The sequence below is a fragment of the Mesoplodon densirostris genome, chromosome X, assembly GCF_025265405.1.
Source record: "Mesoplodon densirostris isolate mMesDen1 chromosome X, mMesDen1 primary haplotype, whole genome shotgun sequence".
Lineage (NCBI taxonomy): Eukaryota > Metazoa > Chordata > Mammalia > Artiodactyla > Ziphiidae > Mesoplodon > Mesoplodon densirostris.
The window spans coordinates 89,537,168-89,561,596 of NC_082681.1; the positions used below are offsets into that span (position 1 = coordinate 89,537,168).

The following is a 24,429-nucleotide window of genomic DNA, read 5'->3' on the forward strand; positions in this document are numbered from 1 at the left end:
CACGTAAAAGAATGAAATTAGAACACTCCCTAACACCATACACAAAAATAAATTCCAAATTTATTGAAGACCTAAATGTAAGATGGGACAATAAAAAACTCTTAGGGGAAAACATAGGAAGAATGCTCTTTGACATAAATCACAACAAGATCTTTTTTGATCCACCTCCTAGAGTAATGAAAATAAAAACAAAAATAAAAAAACGGGGCTTCCATGGTGGCGTAGTGGTTGTGAGTCTGCCTGCCAATGCAGGGGACATGGGTTCGTGTCCTGGTCCGGGAAGATCCCACATGCTGTGGAGTGGCTAGGCCCATGAGCCATGGCTGCTGAGCCTGTGCATCCGGAGCCTGTGCACCACAACTGTGAGAGTCCCATGTACTGCAAAAAAAAAAAAAATGCACATAATGAAACTTCAAAGCTTTTGCACAGCAAAGGAAACCATAGACAAGACGAAAAGACAACCCTCAGAATGGGAGAAAATATTTGCAAACGAATGAAAAGGACAAAGGATTAATCTCCAATATATATAAACAGCTCATGCAGCTCAATATTAAAGAAGAAAACAACTGAATCTAAAAATGGCAGAAGACCTAAATAGACATTTCTCCAAAGAAGACAGATAGATGGCCAAGAAGCACATGAAAAGCTGCTCAACATCACTATTCATTAGAGAAATGCAAATCAAAACTACAATGAGGTATCATCTCACACAAGTTAGAATGTTCACCGTTAGAAAATCTACAAACAACAAATGTTGGAGAGGGTGTGGAGAAAAGGGAACCCTCTTGCACTGTTGGTGGGAATGTAAATTGATACAGCCACCATGGAGAACAGTATGCACTTCCTTAAAAAACTAAAAATAGAATTAACATATGATGCAGCAATATCACTACTGAGCCTATTCCCAGAGAAAACCATAATTCAAAAAGACACATGCATCCCAATGTTCATTGCAGCACTGTTTACAATAGCCAGGTCATGGAAGCAACCTAAATGCCCATCAACAGACAAATGGATAAAGAAGTTGTGGCATATATATATATAATGGAATATTACTCAACCATAAAAAGGAACGAAATTGAGTCATATGTTGAGACATGCATGGATCTAGAGACTGTCTTACAGAGTTAAGTAAGTCAGAAAGAGAAAAACAAATACCATATATTAATACATGTATGTGGAACCTAGAAAAATGGTATAGATGAACCAGTTTTCAGGGCAGATGTTGAGACACAGATGTAGAGAACAAATGTATGGACACCAATGGGAGAAAATTGCGGTGGGTTGGGGATGGTGGTGTGCTGAATTGGGCGAATGGGATTTACATGTACACACTGATGTGTATAAAATTGATGACTAATCAGAACATGCAGTATAAACAAACAAACAAACAAAACAACTAATACTAAACTTTCTTTGGGTTGTTTTTATGGAAATATGTTAATATAAATGTTTCAGACATTACATGGAATTTCTAAAAATCTTATATGTTCTGCTATAATGTTATAAGTCACAATTCTAGTTATTACTTTAAAATGTATATCTCAGAAATAACTAAATTTCCTTGTCAATTGCATTATTATGAACTTTCATGAAATCTTTAAGCATGGTCATTTTTAAGTCTTTTGTCATTTACAGACAGTTCTGGGTGTACTCTGATGTTTTTGCAAATATGTTCCTATAAAAGGATTTCATCTTCAAGGAATTCATGTCAAAGACTCTGACAAGCACAGGTTTCTGGTAACTGACTATACTGCTGAACTGAATGAATAAGCATTTTCATAACTCAAATGGGAAACTGATGAACTCATAAAAGTGCTAAAAAAAGATCAAGATGAAAAGAAAATTAATTACATGAGACTGAGTGAACTGATGCGGATGATTATAATTTTGTGACTTTCTGTTTGAATTAAAAAAAGTGAGGGGACTTCCCTGGTGGGGCAGTGGTTAAGAATCTGCCTTCCAATGCAGGGGACATGGGTTCAAGCCCTGGTCCATGAAGATCCCACATGCTGCAGAGCAACTAAGCCTGTGCATCACAACTACTGAGTCTGCACTCTAGAGCACATGAGCCACAATGACTGAAGCTTGCACACCTACAGCCCATTCTCTGCACCAAGAGAAGCCACCACAATGAGAACCCTGCACACCACAACGAAGAGTAGCCCCCACTTTCCACAACTAGAGAATGCTCGCGTGTGGCAACAAAGACCCAACACATCCAAAAATAAATAAATTTATTTATTTAAAAAATATTTTCTTCCTTTTGCCCTTTACAAAATTTAAAGTAACTTACTGTATTTTATGTATCTTTAAAAGAATACATAAAATAAATAAATGTAAATATCTAAAAAAGAATTGGTGGAAGATGATGTGGCACATATATACAATGGAATATTACTCAGGCATAAAAAGAAATGAAATTGAGTTATTTGTAGTGAAGCGCATGGAACTAGTGTCTGTCATACAGAATGAAGTATGTCAGAAAGAGAAAAACAAATACCATATGCTGACACATATGTATGGAACCTAAAAAAAAGCTTATGAAGAAATTAGGGGCAGGACAGGAATAAAGACACAGATGTAGAGAATGGACTTGAGGACACAGGGAGGAAGAAGGGTAAGTTGGGATGAAGTGAGAGAGTGCCATGGACTTATATATACTACCAAATGTAAAGTAGATAGCTAGTAGGAAGCAGCCGCATAGCACAGGTAGATCAGCTTGGTGCTTTGTGACCACTTAGAGGGGTGGGATAGGGAGGGTTGAGAGGGAGACCTAAGACAGAGGAGATATGGGGATATATGTATGTGCAAAGCTGATTCATGTTTTTATAAAGCAGAAACTAACACACCATTGTAAAGCAATTATACTCCAGTAAATATGTTTTTTAAAAAAGCAAGACCTAAATAGACATTTCTCCAAAGAAGACATACAGATGGCCAAGTGGCACATGGAAAGATGCTCAACATCACTAATTATTAGAGAAATGCAAATCAAAGCTCCAATGAATTATCACCTCACACCAGTTAGAATGGGCATCTTAAGAAAATCTACAAACAATAAGTGCTGGAGAGGATGTGGAGAAGAGGGAACACTCCTGCAGTGCTGGTGGGAATGTAAACTGATACTGGCGCTATGGAGAATAGTATGGATGTTCCTTATGAAACTGAAAATAGAATTACTATACGACTCAGCAGTCTCACTTCTAGGCATATACCCTAAGAAAATCATAATTTAAAAAGAGTCATGTACCACAATGCTCACTGCAGCACTATTTACAATAGCCAGAATATGGATACAACCTAAGTGTCCATCAACTGATCAATGGATAAAGAAGATGTGGCACATATATAAATTGGAATATTAGTCAGCCATAAAATGAAACAAAATTGAGTTATTTGTAATGAGGTGGATGGACCGAGAGACTGTCATACCGAGTGCAGTTAGTCAGAAAGAGAAAAACAAATACAGTATGTTATCACATATATATGGAATCTAAAAAAAAAAAGCTTTTGAAGAACCTATGGGCAGGACAGGAATAAAGATGCAGACGTAGAGAATGGACTTGAGGACACGGGGTGAGAATGGTAATCTGGGACGAAGTGAGACAGTAACATTGACATATATACACTAACAAATGTAAAATAGATAGCTAGTGGGAAGCAGCCTCATAGAACAGGGAAATCAGCTCAGTGATTTGTGACCACCTAGAGGGTTGCGATTGGGAGGGTGGGTGGGATACACAAGAGGGAGGAGAATATGGGGATATATATACATATGTATAGCTGATTCACATTCTTATACAGCAGAAACTGCACCAAGACTTTAAAGCAATTATACTTCAATAAAGATGTTTAAAAAAAGAGACACAGGCACCCCGATATTCATTGCAGCAAGATTTACAATAGCAACCTAAATGTCCATTGACAGACAAAAGGATAAAGAAGATGTGGTACATATATACAATGGAATATTACTCAGCCATAAAAAGGAACAAAATTGGGTCATTTGTAGAGACGTGGATGGATCTAGAGGCTCTCACACAGAGTGAAGTAAGTCAGAAAGAGAAAAGCAAATATCGTATATTAATGCATATATGTGGAAACTAGTAAAATGATACAAATTTACTGGTTTGCAAGGCTGAAATGGAGACTCAGATCCAGAGAACAAACATATGGACACCAAGAGAGGACGTGGAGGTAAGGTGAATTGAGAGATTGGGACTGACATATATACTCTAATATGTATAAAATAGATAACTAATGAGAACCTGTTATATAGCACAGGGAATTCTACTTCACTACACTGTACAGTAGAAACAAAAACAACATTGTAAAACAACTATACCCCAAAAATAATAATTTTTAAAGCCATAATAAATGCACAAACTTTGATCCAAAAAGTACCACTCCTAGGCATTTTCCATAAAGAAGAAATAGACAAGTATTCAACAACGTATTGTTATTTTTCATAAAATTGAAAACCTAATTGTGTTTTTAAACCTTACAAGGTTAATGTATTAATGTTATAATAAAAACTTTTAAATGATTCACCTTTTTAAAAAGCAGAAACTAACAAACCATTGTAAAGCAATTATACTCAAATAAAGATGTTAAATAAATAAGTAAATAAATAAAACTTAAGTACATCTTAGCACACTCAGGCAATGGAATAGTATGGAGTCATTAAAAATGATATAATCCAGTTGTTTTCAAGCACAGGATATATAATGGAAACATGAATGGAACTTTTTGCAAGCTGCATAGATCATTTACCTGTACATTACCCTATGGAGAATTGTTGATATATCTATCAGTGAATATATATTTATTGGCATGAAAGGTGTTTATGATATATTATCTGGTAAATTAGTAGATATAATATAGTGTATTCAATAGTATTTCTTTTTTTGTGTGTGGTATGCGGGCCTCTCACTGTTGTGGCCTCTTCCATTGCGGAGCACAGTCGCCAGACACGCAGGATCAGAGGCCATGGCTCACAGGCCTAGCCGCTCAACAGCATGTGTGATCTTCCTGGACCAGGGCACGAACCCGTATCCCCTGCATTGGCAGGTGGACTCTCAACCACTGTGCCACCAGGGAAGCCCAACAGTATTTCATTTTTAAAAATATTTCTCTAATGAAAGCATTTGGTTCTGGTTGGGACTATTAGTCATGATGCCCTACTCCTCAATCAATAACTCCTGATTGTATAGGGATGAACATATATCCAGAGTTGACCCATCATCCAACTATACTTTTCTAATTAGAGCTAAAGGGGAAGAGTTTCCTTTTTCTTCGTGGTTATGAAGGTAGAAATATGAAAGCCATAGTTGCCAGTGATCAAATGTAGACTTCCTATATAGCTAATTAAATTTGATCTTAAGGTCTCCTCGTTTGTAAAACCCGTTCCAAAACTTTGAAAACAATGTTTTCACCTTATCCTACGTTGTGTAAAATTTGCAAAAGTTAGACATTTTTGTATTCTTTTCCTCAGAGATGGACTCCCAAATCATGTGAACTTCATGATCCACAAAACCTCATCCTTCCCTGGCCTGTGTGTATAATATTAGATTGGTAAGAAGTAGCCTAAAAAATGAAAGAATGCTCAACATCATTAATCATTAGAGAAATGCAAATCAAAATTACAATGAGATATCATCTCACACCAGTCAGAATGGCCATCATCAAAAAATCTAGAAACAATAAATGCTGGGGAGGGTGTGGAGAAAAGGGAACACTCTTGCACTGCTGGTGGGAATGTGAATTGGTACAGCCACTATGGAGAACAGTATGGAGGTTCCTTAAAAAACTACAAATAGAACTACCATATGACCCAGCAATCCCACTATTGGGTGTATACCCTGAGAAAACCATAATTCAAAGAGAGTCATGTACCAAAATGTTCATTGCAGCTCTATTTACAATAGCCCTGAGATGGAAACAACCTAAGTGTCCATCATCAGATGAATGGATAAAGAAGATGTGGCAGATATATACAGTGGAATATTACTCAGCCATAAAAAGAAATGAAATTGAGCTATTTGTAATGAGGCAGATGGACCTAGAGTCTGTCATACAGAGTGAAGTAAGACAGAAAGAGAAAGACAAATACCATATGTTACAACATATATATGGAATCTAAGAAAAAAAATGTCATGAAGAACCTAGGGGTAAGACAGGAATAAAGACACAGACTTACTAGAGAATGGACTTGATGATATGGGGAGGGGGAAGGGTAAGCTGTGACAAAGCGAGAGAGTGGCATGGACATATATACACTACCAAACATAAAATAGATAGCTAGTGGGAGGTAGCCACATAGCATGGGGAGATCAGCTCGGTGCTTTGTGACCACCTGGAGGGGTGGGATAGGGAGGGTGCGAGGAAGGGAGATGCAAGAGGAAGGAGATATGGGAACATATGTATATGTGTGACTGATTCACTTTGTTGTTTAGCAGAAGCTAACACACCATTGTAAAGCAATTATACTCCAATAGAGATTTAAAAAAAAAAGGACGTCAACATGTACAACACTGATGCTGTCCAGGGACCCCCCAAGGGTCCACAATTCCCTTTCAGGGGGGCCATGAGTTAAAACCAATTTTTGAAATATTTCTCAAATGTTATTGGTCTCATTCACTCTCATTCTCTTAGCAATATATAGTGGTGTTTTCCAAAATCTATAGGATATGTAATGATGTCATATTCCTGACAGCTAATATAATGCATGCTTGTGTATTATTTTTACTAAACAGATTTACTGAGGTTTAGGTGGCATATAATAAATTGCACATATTTCAAGTGTACAGTTTGATTAGCCTTGACATATACATACACCTGTGAAACTGCAATCAAGATAAGGAATATATTCATCAGCCCTAAGTTTCCCCATGGCCTTTATATATATCTATATCTATATATCTATATATCTATATCTATATATAGATATAGATATAACAATCACTTTATACATATAACAATCACTTTGCTGTACACCTGAAACATTGTAAATAAACTATACTACAAGTTAAAAAAGGAAATCTTTGCCAAACTCAGTGACACTGAGATTGCTTCAACTAGAAGATTTGTCATTTTAGTTCTTCCCTTTAGATTTAAGATCTCTAGAGTTAATGTTTGTATATGGTATGACATAAAGAATAAGGTTTGTAAACAGTTGTGGGCTCTTCACACCAGGTGCAAAGTCTGGCCCAAGTCCCCACCTGTCTCCAGCAGAAGCCAGGTAAGGCCAATCAATCACACCAGGAGTGCCAGACTCCTTCGAGTCCCAGGGCTTTCAAGGCAGCTATTAACCTGGGTCTCAGACAGAACTGATTTCCACAACAAAAAGGAGGTAGCAGAGGTGGAAGATTGAGGGATGAAAGCCATCTGGCTGACAGGATCTTGGTGATCTGGATGGGTGTCAGGCCTGTGCCTCTGAGATGGGAGAGCTGAGTTTAGGATATTGGTCCACCAAAGACCTCCCAGTTCCACATAATATCAAATGATGAAAGCTCTCCCAGAGATGGCCATCTCAATGCTAAGACCCACCTCTAATCAGTGACCAGCAAGCTACAGTGCTGGACACCCTACGTCAAACAACTAGCAAGACAGGAACACAATTTACTCATTAGCACAGAAGCTGTTAAAAATCATGATAAGTTCACAGACACCCCAAAACGCAGCACAGGAGGAAGTCCTGCCCAAGAGAAAGACAAGATCCAGAATCATCTACCAGAAACAGGCAACAGTCCATCCACCAGAAATCCTAAACAACCCACTTAACCAACTTTAGCCACTGGGGGCAGACACCAAAAACAATGGGAAATACAAACCTGCAGCATGTGAAAAGGAGACCCCAAACACAGTAAGTTAACCAAAATGAGAAGACAGAGAAACACACAGCAGATGAAGGAGTAAGGTAAAAAACCACCAGGCCAAACAAATTAAGACTAAATAGGCAGTCTACCTGAAAAAGAATTCAGAGTAATGATAGTAAAGATGATCCAAAATCTTGGAGAGAGAATGGAGAAAATACAAGAAATGTTTAACAAGGACATAGAAGAACTAAAGAGCAAACAAAAAATGATGAACAACACAATAAATGAAATTAAAAATTCTGCAGAAGGAACCAATAGCAAAATAACTGAGGCAGAAAAATGGATAAGTGACCAGGAAGATAAAAGGGTGGAAATAACTATGGCAGAGAAGAATAAAGAAAAAAGACTGAAAGGAACTGAGGACAGGCTCAGAGATCTTTGGGACAACATTAAATGCACAACATTTGAATTATACAGGTCTCATAAGAAGAAGAGAAAAAGAAAGGGATGGAGAAAATATTTGAAAAGATTATAGCTGAAAACTTCCCTAATATGGGAAAAGAAATAGTCAATAAAGACCAGGAAGTACAGAGAGTCTCATACTGGAAAAGCCAAGGAGAAATACGCCAAGACACATATTAATAACACGTTCAAAAATTAAATATGAAGAAAAAATATTAAAAGCAGCATGGGAAGAAAATAAATAACATACAAGAAAATCCCCATAAGGGAAACAGCTGATCTTTCAGCAGAAATTCTGAAAGGCAGAAAGGAGAGGCAGGACATATTTAAAGTGATGAAAGGGAAGAACCTGCAACCAAGATTACTCTACCCAGCAAAGATCTCATTCAGATTTGACAAAGATATTAAAACATTTACAAATAAGCAAAAGATAAGAGAATTCAGCACCACAAAAACACCTCTACAACAAATACTAAAGGAACTTCTCTAGGCAAGAAACACATGAGAAGGAAAAGACCTACAATAATAAACCCAAAACAATTAAGAAAATGGGAATAAGAGTATATATGTCAATAATTACCTTAAATGTAAATGAATTAAATGCTCCAACCAAAACACATAGACTGGCTGAATGGATACAAAAACAAGAACCATATATATGCTGTCTACAAGAGGCCCACTTCAGACGTAGGGCCACATACAGACTGAAAGTGAGGGGATGGAAAAAGATATTCCATGCAAATAGAAATCATGAAAAAGCTGGAGTAGCAATTCTCATATCAGGGAAAATACACTTTAAAACAAAGACTATTACAAGAGACAAAGAAGACACTACGTAATGATCAAGGGATCAATCCAAGAAGAAGATATAAAATTGTAAATATTTATGCACCCAACATAGGAGCACCTCAATACATAAGGCAAATACTAACAGCCATAAAAAGTGAAATAGACAGTAACACAATCATAGTAGTGGACATTAACACCCCACTTTCACCAATGGACAGATCATCAAAAATGGATATAAATAAGGAAACACAAGTTTTACATGACACATTAAAGAAGATGGACTTAATTGATATTTATAGGACCTTCCATCCAAAGACAACAGAATATATTTTCTTCTCAAGTGCTCATGGAACATTCTCCAGGATAGATAATATCCTGGGTCACAAAGCAAGCCTTGGTAAATTTAAGAAAATTGAAATTATACCCAGTATCTTTTCTGACCACAACATTATAAGAGTAGATATCAATTACAGGAAAAAATCTTTAAAAAATACAAACACATGGAGGCTAAACAATACACTACTAAATAACCAAGAGATCACTGAAGAAATCAAAGAGGAAATCAAAAAATACTTAGAAACAAATGATAATGAAAACACGATGACCCAAACCTATGGGATGCAGCAAAAGCAGTTGTAAGAGGGAAGTTTATAGCCATACAATCCTACCTCAAGAAACAAGAAATATCTCAAAAAAACAACCTAAACTTACACCTAAAGCAAGTAGAGAAAAAAGAAAAAAACAAACACAAAAAAACAATGTTAACAGAAGGAAAGAAATCATAAAGATCAGATCAGAAATAAATGAAAAAGAAGAGAAGAAAAGTGTAGCAAAGATCAATAAAACTAAAAGTGGGTTCTTTGAGAAGATAAACAAAATTGATAAACCATTAGCCAGACTCATCAAGAAAAAAGGAAGAAGACTCAAATCAATAGAATTAGAAATGAAAAAGTTTCAATAGACACCACAGAAATACAAAGCATCCTAGGAGACTACTACAAACAAATCTATGCCACTAAAATGTACACCCTGGAAGAAATGGACAGTTTCTTAGAAAAACACAACCTTCAGAGAATGAACCAGGAAGAAACAGAAAATATAAACAGACCAATCACAAGCACTGAAATTGAGACTGTGATTAAAAACCCTCTTACAAACAAAATACCAGGACCAGGTGGCTTTACACGCAAACATTTAGAGAAGAGCTAACAGCTATCGTTCTCAAACTGTTCCAAAATATAGCAGAAAGAGGAACACTCCCAAACTTATTCTATGAGGCCACAATCACCCTGATACCAAAATCAGACAAAAATGTTACAAAAAAAGAAAATTACAGGGCAATATCACTGATGAACATAGATGCAAAACTCCTCAACAAAATACTAGCAAACAAAGTCCAGCACCACTGTAAAATGATCATAAAACATATTCAAGTGTGGTTTACCACAGGAATGCAAGGGTTCTTCAATATACACAAATTAACCAATGTGATAAATCATATTAACAAATTGAAGGATAAAAACCATATGATCATCTCAATAGATGCAGAAAAAGCTTTTAACAATATTCAATACCCATTTATGATAAAACTCTCCAGAATGTAGGCATAGAGGGAACTTAACTCAACTTAATGAAGGCCATGTATGACAAACTCACAGCCAACATCATTCTCAATGGTGAAAAACTGAAACCGTTTCCTCTAAGATCAGGAACAAGACAAGGTTTTCCACCGTCACCACTATTATTCAACATACTATTGGAAGTGCTAGTCACAGAAAACAGAGAAAAAAAGAAATAAAAGGAATCCAAATAGGAAAAGAAGAAATAAAGCTGTCACTGTTTGCAGATGATATGATATTATACATAGAGAATCATAAATATGATACCACAAAACTACTAGAGCTATTCAATGAATTAGGTCAAGTAGCAGGAAACAAAATTAATGCACAGAAATGTCTTGCATTCATATACACTAATGATGAAAAATATGAAAGAGAAATTAAGAAAACACTCCCATTTACCATTGCAACAAAAAGAATAAAATATCTAGGAATAAACCTACTGAAGGAGACAAAAGACCTGTATGCAGAAAGGTATAAGACACTGATGAAAGAAATTAAAGATGATAAAAACAAATTGAGAGATAAACCATGTTCTTGGATTGGAAGAATCAACATTGTGAAAATGACCCAACTACCCAAAGTAATCTACAGATTCAATGTAATCTCAGCAAACTACAAATGGAATTTTTTACAGAACTAGAACAAAAAATTTCACAATTTGTACGGAAACACAAAAGACCCTGAATAGCAAAAGCAATCTTGAAAAAGAAAAATGAATCTGGAGGAATCAGGCTCCCAGGCTGCAGAATATACTACAAAGCGACACTAATCAAAACAGTATGGTACTGGCACAAACACAGAAATATAGATCAATGGAACCGGATTGAAACACCAGAGATAAACCCATGCACCTATGGTCACCTTTCTTTTTCTTTTTTTTTTTTTTAAGTTCGTGGGCCTCTCACTGTTGTGGCTTCTCCCATTGCAGAGCACAGGCTCCAGATGTGCAGGCTCAGCGACTATGGCTCACAGGCCTAGCTGCTCCACAGCATGTGGAATCTTCCCATACCAGGGCATGAACCTGTGTCCCCTGCATTGGCAGGTGGACTCTCAACCACTGCGCCACCAGGGAAGCCCAAGTCACCTCATTTTTAATAAAAGTGGCAAGAATATACAGTGGAGAAAAGACAGCCTCTTCACTATGTGTTGCTGGGAAAAGTGGATGGGTATATATTAAAGAATGAAATTAGAATACTCCCTAACATCATACACAAAAATAAACTGAAATTTGATTAAAGACCTAAATGTAAGGCCAGACACTATAAATCTCTCACAGGAAAAGATAGGAAGAACACTCTTTGACATAAACCACAGCAAGATCTTCTTTGATCCATCTCTGAGATTAATGGAAATAAAAAGAAAAATAAACAAATGGGACCTAATGAAACTTAAAAGCTTTTGCAAATGTAAGAAAACCATAAACAAGACGAAAAGACAACCCTCCGAATGGGAGAAAATTTTTGCAAATGAAGCAAATGACAAAGGATTGATCTCCAAAATTTTCAAGCAGCTCATGCAGCTCAATATCAAAAATCAAACAATCCAATCCAAAAATGAGCAGAAGACCTACATAGACATTTCTCCAAAGAAGATATACAGATCACCAACAAAGACATGAAAGGATGCTCAACATCACTAATCATTAGAGAAATGCAAATCAAAACTCCATGAGGTATCTTCTCACACCACTCAGAATGGCCATCATCAAAAAATCTACAAACAGTAAATGCTGGAGAGGGTGTGGAGAAAAGGGAACCCTCTTTCACTATTGGTGGGAATGTAAATTGATACAGTCACTATGGAGAAGAGCATGGAATTTCCTTGAAAAGTAAAAATAGCACTACCATACGACTCAGGAATGCCACTACTGGGCATATACCCTGAAAAAAACATAATTCAAAAAGAGTCATGTACCACAGTATTCACTGAAGCTGTATTTACAATAGCCAAAATATGGAAGCAACCTTCATGTCCAGCGACAGATGAATGCATAAAGAATATGTGGCACATATATACAATGGAATATTACTCAGCCATATAAAGAAATGAAAGTGAGTTATTTGTAGTGAGTTGGATGGACATAAAGTCTGTCATACAGAGTGAAGTAATTCAGAAAGGGAAAAACAAATGCCATATGCTAACACATATATATGTAATCTAAAAAAAAACCCCAAAATGTTTCTGAAGAACCTAGTGGCTGAGTCAGGAATAAAGATGAAGGTGTAGAGAATGGACTTGAGGACATGGGGATGGGGAAGGGTAAGCTGGGACGAAGTGAGACAGTGGCATGGACTTATATATATTAACAAATGTAAAATAGATAGCTAGTGGGAATCAGCCACATAGCACAGCGAGATCAGCTCGATGCTTTTTGACCACCTAGAGGGGTGGGATATGGAGGGTGGGAGGGAGACGCGAGAGTGAAGAGATATGGGGATATATGTATATGTATAGCTGATTCACTTTGTTATAAAGCAGAAACTAACACACTATTGTAAAGCAATTATACTCCATTAAAGATGTTAATAGAAAAATAGCAGGGGGATGGCACTTCAGTTTACGGAAGTTTCTGGATCTTCCAGAGGCCGTGGAGTTTACCTTTGCCTTGAAGCCCATGAGATTCATTAATATCTTTTTAATAAATGTAGTCATTGTGTAAAAAGAAAAAAAAATCATGAGGTTTATTGTTCTCATTTATTTTAATAAATTTGTTGAAAGGTATATATTTTCCTTTTGGATTACCTCAGCAACTTAGTTCGAAAACAATTGACCATATATATGTTGATCTATTTCTGGACTCTCCATTCTGTTCCATTGATTTATACATTGATATTTACACCAACACCACACTGTCTTGTTTATTGTAGCTTTCCAATGAGTTTGAAATCAGGTAGTGTAAATCCTCGAATTTGCTCCTCATATTCAAAATTGCTTGGCTATTCTACGTTTTCTGATTCCCATGTAAATTTTAGAACCAACTCGTGAAATGTTATTTAAAAAAGCAAGAACCCTGCTGGACTTTTGATTTGGATTGCTCTGAATCTATTGATCAATTTGGGGAGATATGCCAACCTAGCAAGCAATATTGAATGCTCCAATACACAAGCATAGTATATTATTTAGATCTTCATTAATTCTTCTTAGTGATGTCTTTTAATTTTGTCATCAGGTCTTGCACATCTTTTGTCAATATTTTCTTTAATTATATAACATGTGTGATAGTATTATAATTGGTAGTGATCTTTTAAATTTATATTTCAGAGTTTCCATTGCTGCATTAGAGAAATACAATTAATATTTGTATCTTGTGAGCTTACTAAGGTCAATTCTTAGTTATAGTAATGTTTTTAAAAAGTCCTTAGGAATTTCTAAGTAGACAATCAGATCATCTATGAATAAAAAAAATTATTTCTTCCTTTCCAGCTTGTTTGGCTCTTATTTCTTTTCTTATTGCACTTGCTAGAATGCCCAGTAATGCTGAGTAGAAGTAATTAGTGTGGGTATGCCTGTCTTACTCCTGATTGGTGGGGGGATTACTAGTCTTCCCAGTAAATACAATAATAGCAGGAGGATTTCTGTAGATACTCATCAGATTGATGAAGTTCCCTTCTATTCCAAGATTGCTGAAATTTTTCGACATATGGGTACTTGATTTTAACAAATGCTTCTTAAACATCCATTGAGATGATCAGACCTTTTTGTCTTTAATCTGTTAATATAATAAAATACACTGATTAATTTTCAAATGTTAAGCCAATCCTGAATTCCTGTGATAAACTCTACTTGGTTATGATATATTCTCCTTCAATATATTATTGAATTTTATTTCCGAAAATTTTATGGAGAAAGCTATTGGTCTGTAGTTTTCTTTAATTATACTGCCTTTGTCTAGTTGTGGTACCAGGGCCTCATATAATGAGTTGGGAAGGATTCTGTCTTCTATTTTCTAGAAGAGTTTGTGTAGGATTAGTATTATTCCTCACATAAATATTTGGAATAATTCACCAAGGAACACATATAGGAAAAGAGATTTCCAGTTTTCCTTCTGGGAAAGTTTTAATCTACAAAATCATTTTAAAATAAATATAAGACAATTCAGACAATCTATTTCTTCTTCAGTTAGCTTTGATAGTTAGTGCCTTTCAAGAAATGTGTCCATTTCATCAAATTTTTCAAATTTTTTGGTATTAAGTTTTATATAGTATTCATTTATTATCCTTTTAATGTCTGTAAGATCACTAGTGATGTCTGCCCCTTCACTCATTTTTTTAAATTTATTTGTTTATTTATTTTTGGCTGTGTTGTGTCTTCATTGCTTCACTCGGGCTTTCTCTAATTGCAGTGAGTGGGGGCTACTCTTTGCTGCAGTGCATGGGCTTCTCATTGCAGTGGCTTCTCTTGTTGCAGAGCACGGGCTCTAGTCATGCAGGCTCAGTAGTTGTGGCTCACAGGCTCTAGAAGGTAGGTTCTGCATTTGTAGCACAAAGGATTAGTTGCTCTGTGGCATGTGGGATCTTCCCAGACCAGGGTTAAAACACGTGTCCCCTGCATTGGCAAGCAGATTCTTAACCACTGCACCACCAGGGGTGTCCCTGACCCGTCACTCTTGATGTTGATGATTTCTCTTTTCTCTTTTTCCTCCTGAGTGAGGCTAGGTGTTTGCCAATTTTATTGATTTTCTCTAGGAAACATTGTTTTTCTACATTGCTTTTCTCTTTTCTCCTCCATTGGTTTCTGTTCTTGTGTGTATTATATACTTTCATCTGCTCACTATGGATTTAATTTACAATTCTTTCTCAAGTTTCATAAGTAGAAGATGAGGCCATTGTAATGAGACCTTTCTTCTTTTCTAAAATAGTCATTTAGTGCTACACATTTCCCTCCAAGCACTGCTTAAGTTGCACCTGGCAAATTTTGATATCACATTTTTATTTTTATTCAATTCACTTACCTTCTTATTTCTATTTTGATTTATACTTTAATCAATGGGTTACTTCAAAGTTATTGTTTAGTTTCCAAATATTTGGAGGATTTCTAGGTAACTTTTTGTTATTAGATTTTTAAAATAATCATTTCTGATCACAGGATATACTTTATAAGGTTTGCATTATTTTAAAGTTATGAGGATTGTTTTATAGCCTCAAATATAGTCTACCTTGGTAAATGTTCCATTTGTGCTTAAAAAGAATGTATAATTTTCTCTTTCCAGGTAGAATGTTCTATTAATATCAGGTCAAGTTGATTGACAATGCTCTTATAGTCTTATATATCCTTACTGACTCTTCCTTTTTTCTATCAAATATTAAGAAAGGAGTGATAAAACCTCTGGCTATAATTGTGACTTTGTCCATTTCTCCTTTAAGTTCTCTAAGTTTATGCTTCAAGTATTTTGATGCTCTGTTACTAGTTTCATAAACATATTTATGTCTTCTTTATGAATTGATAACATTTTCATTATGAAATTACATTTTTCATCCTTGATAATATTCTTTGCTCTGACATTTAATTTGTCTTATACTAATATAAACTTCTCAGCTTTCTTTTGATTAGTGTTAGCATAGTATATCCTTTTCCATCTTTTATTAATCTATTTGTGACTTTATATTTATAAATTGTGGTTCTTAAAATTCATTGTAGGTAGCAGACAGCTCTGTCTTGCCTTTTAACAAGTGTGACAGTCACAGCCTTTCTTACAGCCATTACATGACTTATATTGACTATGATTACTGATGTGTTAAAATTAAATTTACCATTTTATTATTTGTTTGCTATTTCTCTCATCTTTGTTTTCCTCTCTCTTTTTCTTCTGCTTAGTTAATTATAAATAAGTTAATAGTTTCTGCTTGAATATTATTTTAATTTTTTTTTTAGTTTCTAGTACTGTAAATTTGGATAGTAAAACTCATATACACAAAACCCTTTGGAATCCTCAATAATTTTTAAGATTGTAAAGTTCCTAAGACAAAATATTTTGGGAAATTCTGGTGCAGAGAGACATTAAAGGAGAAATACAGAGGGTAGACAACAGAAGCAAAAAGAACTACAATCCTGCAGCCTGTGGAACAAAAACCACATTCACAGAAAGATAGACAAGATGAAAAGGCAGAGGGCTATATACTACATGAAGGAACAAGATAAAACCTCAGAAAAACAACTAAATGAAATGGAGATAAGCAATCTTCCAGAAAAAGAATTCAGAATAATGATAGTGAAGATGATCCAGGACCTCGGAAAAAGCATGGAGGCAAAGATCGAGAAGATGCAAGAAATGTTTAACAAAGATGTAGAAAAATTAAAGAAAAAACAAACAGACATGAGCAATACAATAAACGAAATGAAAAATACACTAGAAGGAATCAACAGCAGAATAACTGAGGCAGAAGAATGGATAGGTGACCTGGAAGACAGAATGGTGGAATTCACTGCTGCAGAACAGAGTAAAGAAAAAAGAATGAAAAGAAATGAAGACAGTATAAAAGACCTCTGAAACAACATTAAACACAACAACATTTGCATTATAGGGGTTCCAGAAGGAGAAGAGAGAGAGAAAGGACACGAGAAAATATTTGAAGAGATTATAGTCGAAAATTTCCCTAACATGGGAAAGGAAATAGGTAGCCAAGTCTGGGAAGTGCATAGAGTCCCATACAGGATAAACCCAAGGAGAAACATTCCGAGACACATAGCAATCAAATTGGAAAAATTAAAGACAAAGAAAAATCATTGAAAGCATCAAGGGAAAAATGACAAGTAAAATACAAGGGAACTCCCATAAGGTTAACAGCTGATTTCTCAGCAGAAATTCTACAAGCCAGAAGGGAGTGGCATGATATACTTAAAGTGATGAAAGGGAAGAAACTACAACCAAGAATAGTCTACCCAGCAAGGATCTCATTCAGATTCGATGGAGAAATCAAAAGCTTTACAGACAAGCAAAAGCTAAGAGCATTCATCACCACCAAACCAGCTCTACAACAAATGCTAAGGAACTTCTCTAAGTGGGGAACACAAGAGAAGAAAATTACCTACAAAAATACCCCAAAAAACAAAAAACAATTAAGAAAATTGTAATAGGAACATATGTATCAATAATTACCTTAAATATGAATGGATTAAATGCTCCAACAAAAAGACACAGGCTTGCTGAATGGAGAGAAAAACAAGACCCATATATGTGCTGTCTACAAGACACCCACTTCAGACCTAGGGACACATTCAGACTGAAAGTGAGGAGATGGAAAAATATATTCCATGCAAATGAAAAACAAAAGAAAGCTGGACTAGCAATACTCATATCAAATAAAATAGACTTTAAAATAAAGAATGTTACAAGAGACAAGGAAGGAAACTATGTAATGATCAAGGGATCAATCAAAGAAGGATATAACAATTATAAATATATATGCACCCAACAGAGGAGCACCACAATACATAAGGCAACTGCTAACAGCTATAAAAGGGGAAAGCAACCACAACCCAAAAATAGTGGGGGAATTTAACACCACACTTACATCAATGGACAGATCATCAAATCAGAAAATTAATAAGGAAACACAAGCTTTAAGTGACACAAAAGACCACATAGATTTAGTTGATATTTATAAGACATTCCATCCAAAAACAGCAGATTACATATTCTTCTCAAGTGCGCATGGAACATTCTCCAGGATAGATCACATCTTGGGTCACAGATGAAGCCTCAGTAAATTTAAGAAAAGTGAAATCATATCAAACATCTTTTCTGACCACAATGCTATGAGATTAGAAATCAATTACAGGGGAAAAAAGTAAAAAAAAAACAACAAAAAAACAAATGGAGGATAAACAATACGTTACTAAATAACCAAGACATCACTAAGGAAATCAAAGAAGCAATCAAAAAATACCTAGAGACAAATGACAATGAAAACATGATGATCCCAAACCTATGGGATGCAGCAAAAGCAGTTGTAAGATGGAAGTATATAGCTATAAAAGTCTACCTCAAGAAACAAGAAAAATCTCAAATACACAATCTAACATTACACCTGAAGGAACTAGAGAAAGAAGAACAAACAAAACCCAAAGTTAGCAGAAGGAAAGAAATCATAAGGATCAGAGCTGAAATAAATGAAATAGACACAAAGAAAACAATAACAAGAATCAATAAAACTAAAAGCCGCTTCTTTGAAAAGATAAACATAATTATTAAGCCATTAGCCACACTCATCAAGACAAAGAGGGAGGGGACTCAAATCAATAATATTAGAAATGAAAATGGAGAAGTTATAACTAATACAGCAGAAATACAAAGCATCCTAACAAACTACTACAAGCAACTCTATGCCAATAAAATGGACAATCTGGAAGAAATGGACACATTCTTAGAAAGTTATAACCTTCCAAGACTGCACCAGGAAGAAATAGAAAATATGAGAACACCAATCACAAGTAATGAAATTGAAACTGTGTTTAAAAATTTCCATCAAACAGAAGTGAAGGACCAGATTGCTTCACAGGTGAATTCTATCAAACATTTACAGAAGAGCTAACACCCATCTTTCTCAAACTCTTCCAAAAAACTGCAGAGGGAGGAATACTCCCAAACTCACTCTATGAGGCCACCATCACCCTGATACCAAAACCAGACAAAGACACTACAAAAAAAGAAAATTACAGACCAATATCACTGATGAATATAGAGGCAAAAATCCTCAACAAAATACTAGCAAACAGAATCCAACAACACTTTAAAAGGATCATACACCATGATCAAAATGTATTTAGCCCAGAGATGCAAGGATTCTTCAATATATGCAAATCAATCAATGTAATACACCATATTAACAAACTGAAGAATAAATACCATATGATCATCCCAATAGATGCAGAAAAAGATTTTGAAAAACGTCAACACCGATTTAAGACAAAAACAATCCAGAAAGTGGGCATAGAGGGAACCTACGTCAACATAAAAAAAGCCATATACAACAAACCCACAGGAAACATCATTCTCAATGATGAAACACTGAAAGCATTTCCACTATGATCAGGAACAAGACAGGGATGTCCACTCTCACCTCTATTATTCAACATAATTTTGGAAGTCCTTGACACCGCAATCAGAGAAGAAAAAGGAATAAAGGAACACAAATTGGAAAAGAAGAAATAAAACAGTCACTCTTTGCAGATGACATGATACTATACATAGAGAATCCTAAAGATGCCATGAGAAATCTAATAGAGCTAATCAATGTATTTGGTAAGTAAGCAGGATACAAAATTAATGCACAGAAATCTCATGCATTCCTATAAAATAATGACAAAAAATCTGAAAGAGAAATTAAGGAAACACTCCCATTTACCATTGCAAAAAAAAAAAAAGAATAAAATACCTAGGAATAAAACTACCTAGTGAGACAAAAGACCTGTATGCAGAAAACAATAAGGCACTGATGAAAGAAATTAAAGATGATACCAACAGATGTAGAGATACACCATGTTCTTGGATTAGAAGAATCAATATTTTGGAAATGACTATACTACCCAAACAATCTACATATTCAGTGCAATACTTATCAAAGTACCATTAATATTTTTCACAGAGCTAGAGCAAAAAATTTCACAATTTGTATGGGAACACAAAAGAGCCTGAATAGCCAAAGCAATCTTGGGAACGAAAAATGGAGCTGGAGGAATCAGGTTCCCTGACTTCACACTATACTACAAAGCTACAGTAATCAAGACAGTATGGTACTGGCACAAAAACAGAAATATACATCAATGGAACAGGATAGAAAGCCCAGAGATAATCTCACGCACATATGGTCACCTTATCTTTGATAAAGGAAGCAGGAATGTACAGTGGAGAATGGACAGCCTCTTCAATAATTGGTGCTGGGAAAACTGGACAGGTACCTGTAAATGTATGAGTTTAGATCACTCCCTGACACCATGCAAAAGAATAAGCTCAAAATGGATTAAAGTCCTAAATGTAAGGCCAGAAACTATCAAACTCTTAGAGGAAAGCATAGGCAGAGCACTCTATGACATAAATCACAGCAAGACCCTTTTTGACCCACCTCCTAGAGAAATGGAAATAAAAACAAAAATAAACAAGTGAAACCTAATGAAACCTCATAGCTTTTGCACAGGAAAGGAGACCATAAACAGGACCCAAAGACAACCCTCAGAATGGGAGAAAATATTTGCAAATGAAGCAACTGACAAAGGATTAATCTCCAAAATTTATAAGCAGCTCATGCAGCTCAATAACAAAAAAACAAACAACCCAATCCAAAAATGGGCAGAAGACCTAAATAGACACATCTCCAAAGAAGATATACAGATTGCCAACAAACACATGAAAGAAAGCTCAACATCATTAATCATTAGAGAAATGCAAATCAAAACTACAATGAGATATCATCTCACACCAGTCAGAATGGCCATCATCAAAAAAATCTAGAAAAAATAAATGCTGGAGAGGGTGTGGAGAAAAGGGAACCCTCTTGCACTGCTGGTGGGAATGTGAATTGGTACAGCCACTATGGAGAACAGTATGGAGGTTCCTTAAAATCTACAAATAGAACTACCATATGACCCAGCAGCCCCACTGCTGGGCATATACCCTGAAAAAACCATAATTCAAAAAGAGTCATGTACCAAAATATTCATTGAAGCTCTATGTACAATAGCCCACAGATGGGAACAACCTAAGCGTCCATCATCGGATGAATGGATAAAGAAGATGTGGCAGATATATACAGTGGAATATTACTCAGCCATAAAAAGAAATGAAATTGAGCTATTTGTAATGAGGTGGATAGACCTAGAGTCAGTCATACAGAGTGAAGTATGTCAGAAAGAGAAAGACAAATACAGTATGCTAACACATATATATGGAATTTAAGGAAAAAATATCATGGAGAACCTAGGAGTAAGACGGGAATAAAGACACAGACCTACTTGAGAATGGACTTGAGAATGTGGGGAGGGGGAAGGGTAAGCTGTGACAAAGCGAGAGAGAGGCATGGACATATATACACTACCAAACGTAAGGTAGATAGCTAGTGGGAAGCAGCTGCACAGCACAGGGAGATCAGCGCCGTACTTTGTGACTGCCTGGATGGGTGGGATAGGGAGGGTGGGAGGGAGGGCGATGCAGGAGGGAAGAGATATGGGAACATATGTATATGTATAACTGATTCACTTTGTTATAAAGCAGAAAATAACACACACACACACATACACACACACAAAAGCAAATTGTAGGTCAATTACCCTAACGTATGTAGATGCAAAAATTTTGCACAAAATACTAGCAAATAAAATTCAATAGCTTATTAAATGGATCACACAACTTTGACCAAGTGGAAATTATGCTTGAGTGCAAGGATGATTCAACATATAAAAATTAATCAATGCAATATTGGACATTAACAGAATGAAGGATAAAATCACCAGATCATCTTAATAGATGCAGAAAAAGCATTTGGCAAAATTCAACATTCTGTCATGATAAAAACTCTCAAGAGAGAATAGAAGAAAATTATCTTAACATAATAAAATTCATATATAAAAGGCCCACAGCTGACGTCATACAAAGAAAACAGTTTTAACTATAATAGCATCGAAAAAAATAAAATACTTACAAACTTAACTAAAGAAGTGAAAGATTTGTATACTGAAAACCATAAAACTTTGATGAAAAAATTTAAGAGACAAAAATAAGTCGAAAGACATCCCATATTCATGAATTAGAAGACTTACTATCATTAAAATGTCCATAGTACCAAAAGTAATTTATAGAAACTATTCATTCTCTATCAAAATCTGAATGGCATTTTTTAGAGAAATAGAAAAAAGTCCTAAAATTCATATGGAACAATGAAGGACCCTAAATAGTCAAAGCAATTTTGAATAAGAAAAATAAAGCTGGAAACATCACACTTCCTGATTTCAGAATATTTTACAAATTTACAGTAATTAAAACAGTAGAGTAGTGACATGACAACAGACATATAGAAAATGGAAAAGCATAGAGAACCCAGAAATAAATCCACACATAGACAATCAGCTGATACTCTACAAGGACTCCAAGAATATACAATGGGTAAAAGATAAACTTTTTAACAAATGATTCTGGAAAACCTGGATACCTACTTGCAAAATCATGAAATTGAATCTTTTATCTACACCATAAATAAAAATCAACTCAAAATTGATTAAAGATTTAAATATAAGATCTAAAACAGTAAAAACTCTTAGAAGAAAGCTTAGGGGAGAAGCTTCATATCATTGGTGTCAGTAATAATTTCTTGGATATGACACCAAAAGTACAGGAAACAAAAGCAAATTTAGACAAGTTTTTTTTTTTTACATCTAACTAAAAAGTTTCTTCACAGCAAAGAACAAAATTAACAAAATGAAGAGGCAATCTATAGATTGGGATAAAATATCTGTGAACCATATAACTGAGAAGGGGTTAATATCCAAAATATAGAAGAAATTGCTTCAACTGAGTAGCATAAATAAATAAATAAATAAATAGGCAAAGGAGTTAAATGGGCAATTCTCCAAAGACAACGTACAATTGGCCAACAGGTATATTAAAAGGTGCTCTACATCCCTAATCACCAAAGAAATGCAAATCAAAACCACAATAAGATATCACCTCATAGTTGTTAGAATAGTTATTATTAAAAAAAAAAGAAAGTCATGTTTTGTTGAGGATATGGAGAAATTGGAAAACTTTTTTCCTAATGTGGGAATGTAAAATGGCACAGCCACTGTGCAAAAAGTATAAAAGTTACTCAAAATATTAAACATAGAAATACCATGTGAGAGAATTCCAAGGCTGTGGCAGACATCATGGGAGAGGTTGCCCTAGCAGATGTCAAGACTTTCTTTGCCTTGAGGACACCTTTCTTTTCCCTTCTCTGCATGAGAACAGACATCTACTCTGAGAAGACATTAACTCTTGGAGGATCAGAAAGTGGGTGTTTGGTACGTTGTGACACACCTGCAAGCAATTTGGTGAAATACATTTATTAACAAGAAGTTATTTTTGGAGATAGCCTCATCCAGCAGAGGGCACACAGCAGAAGCAAGAAAACTACAATCCTGCAGCCTGTGGAACAAAAATCACATTCAAAGAAAGAGAGACAAGATGAAAAGGCAGAGGCTATTTACCAGATGAAGGAACAAGATAAAACCCCAGAAAAACAACTAAATGAAGTGGAGATAGGCAACCTTCCAGAAAAAAAGAATTCAGAATAATGATAGTGAAGATGATCCAGGACCTCGGAAAAAGAATGGAGGCAAAGATCGAGAAGATGCAAGAAATGTTCAACAAAAACATACAAGAATAAAAGAACAAACACCTAAAAACATTAAGGAACAAATAAACAGATGAACAATACAATAACTGAAATGAAAAATACACTAGAAGGAATCAATAGAAGAATAACTGAGGCAGAAGAACGGAAAAGTGAACTGGAAGACAGAATGGTGGAATTCACTGCTGCAGAACAGAATAAAGAAAAAAAAAGAATGAAAAGAAATGAAGACAGCCTAAGAGACCACTGGGACAATATTAAATGCAACAACATTTACATTATAAGGGTCCCAGAAGGATGAGAGAGAGAGGAAGGATATGAGAAAATATATGAAGAGATTATAGTCAAAAACTTCCCTAAGATGAGAAAGGAAATAGCCACCCAAGTCCAGGGAGGGCAGAGAGTCACAGGCAGGAT

At 35.4% G+C, this 24,429-nt stretch overlaps 1 protein-coding gene across 8 annotated transcripts in view; it reads right to left on the reverse strand.

The window, feature by feature from the left end:
* Nucleotides 1–24,429, reverse strand: part of KLF8 (KLF transcription factor 8) — a 346,775-nt gene that overhangs the window by 270,468 nt on the left and 51,878 nt on the right. The window contains exon 3 of one of the 8 annotated variants that reach the window (XR_009530893.1): nucleotides 43–378. The exons of the other annotated variants lie outside the window; for them this stretch is intronic. The gene's annotated coding sequence lies outside the window, so the exon portion shown is untranslated. Of the gene's footprint in view, nucleotides 1–42; nucleotides 379–24,429 lie in introns of those variants that run through there. 8 annotated transcript variants of the gene reach the window in all.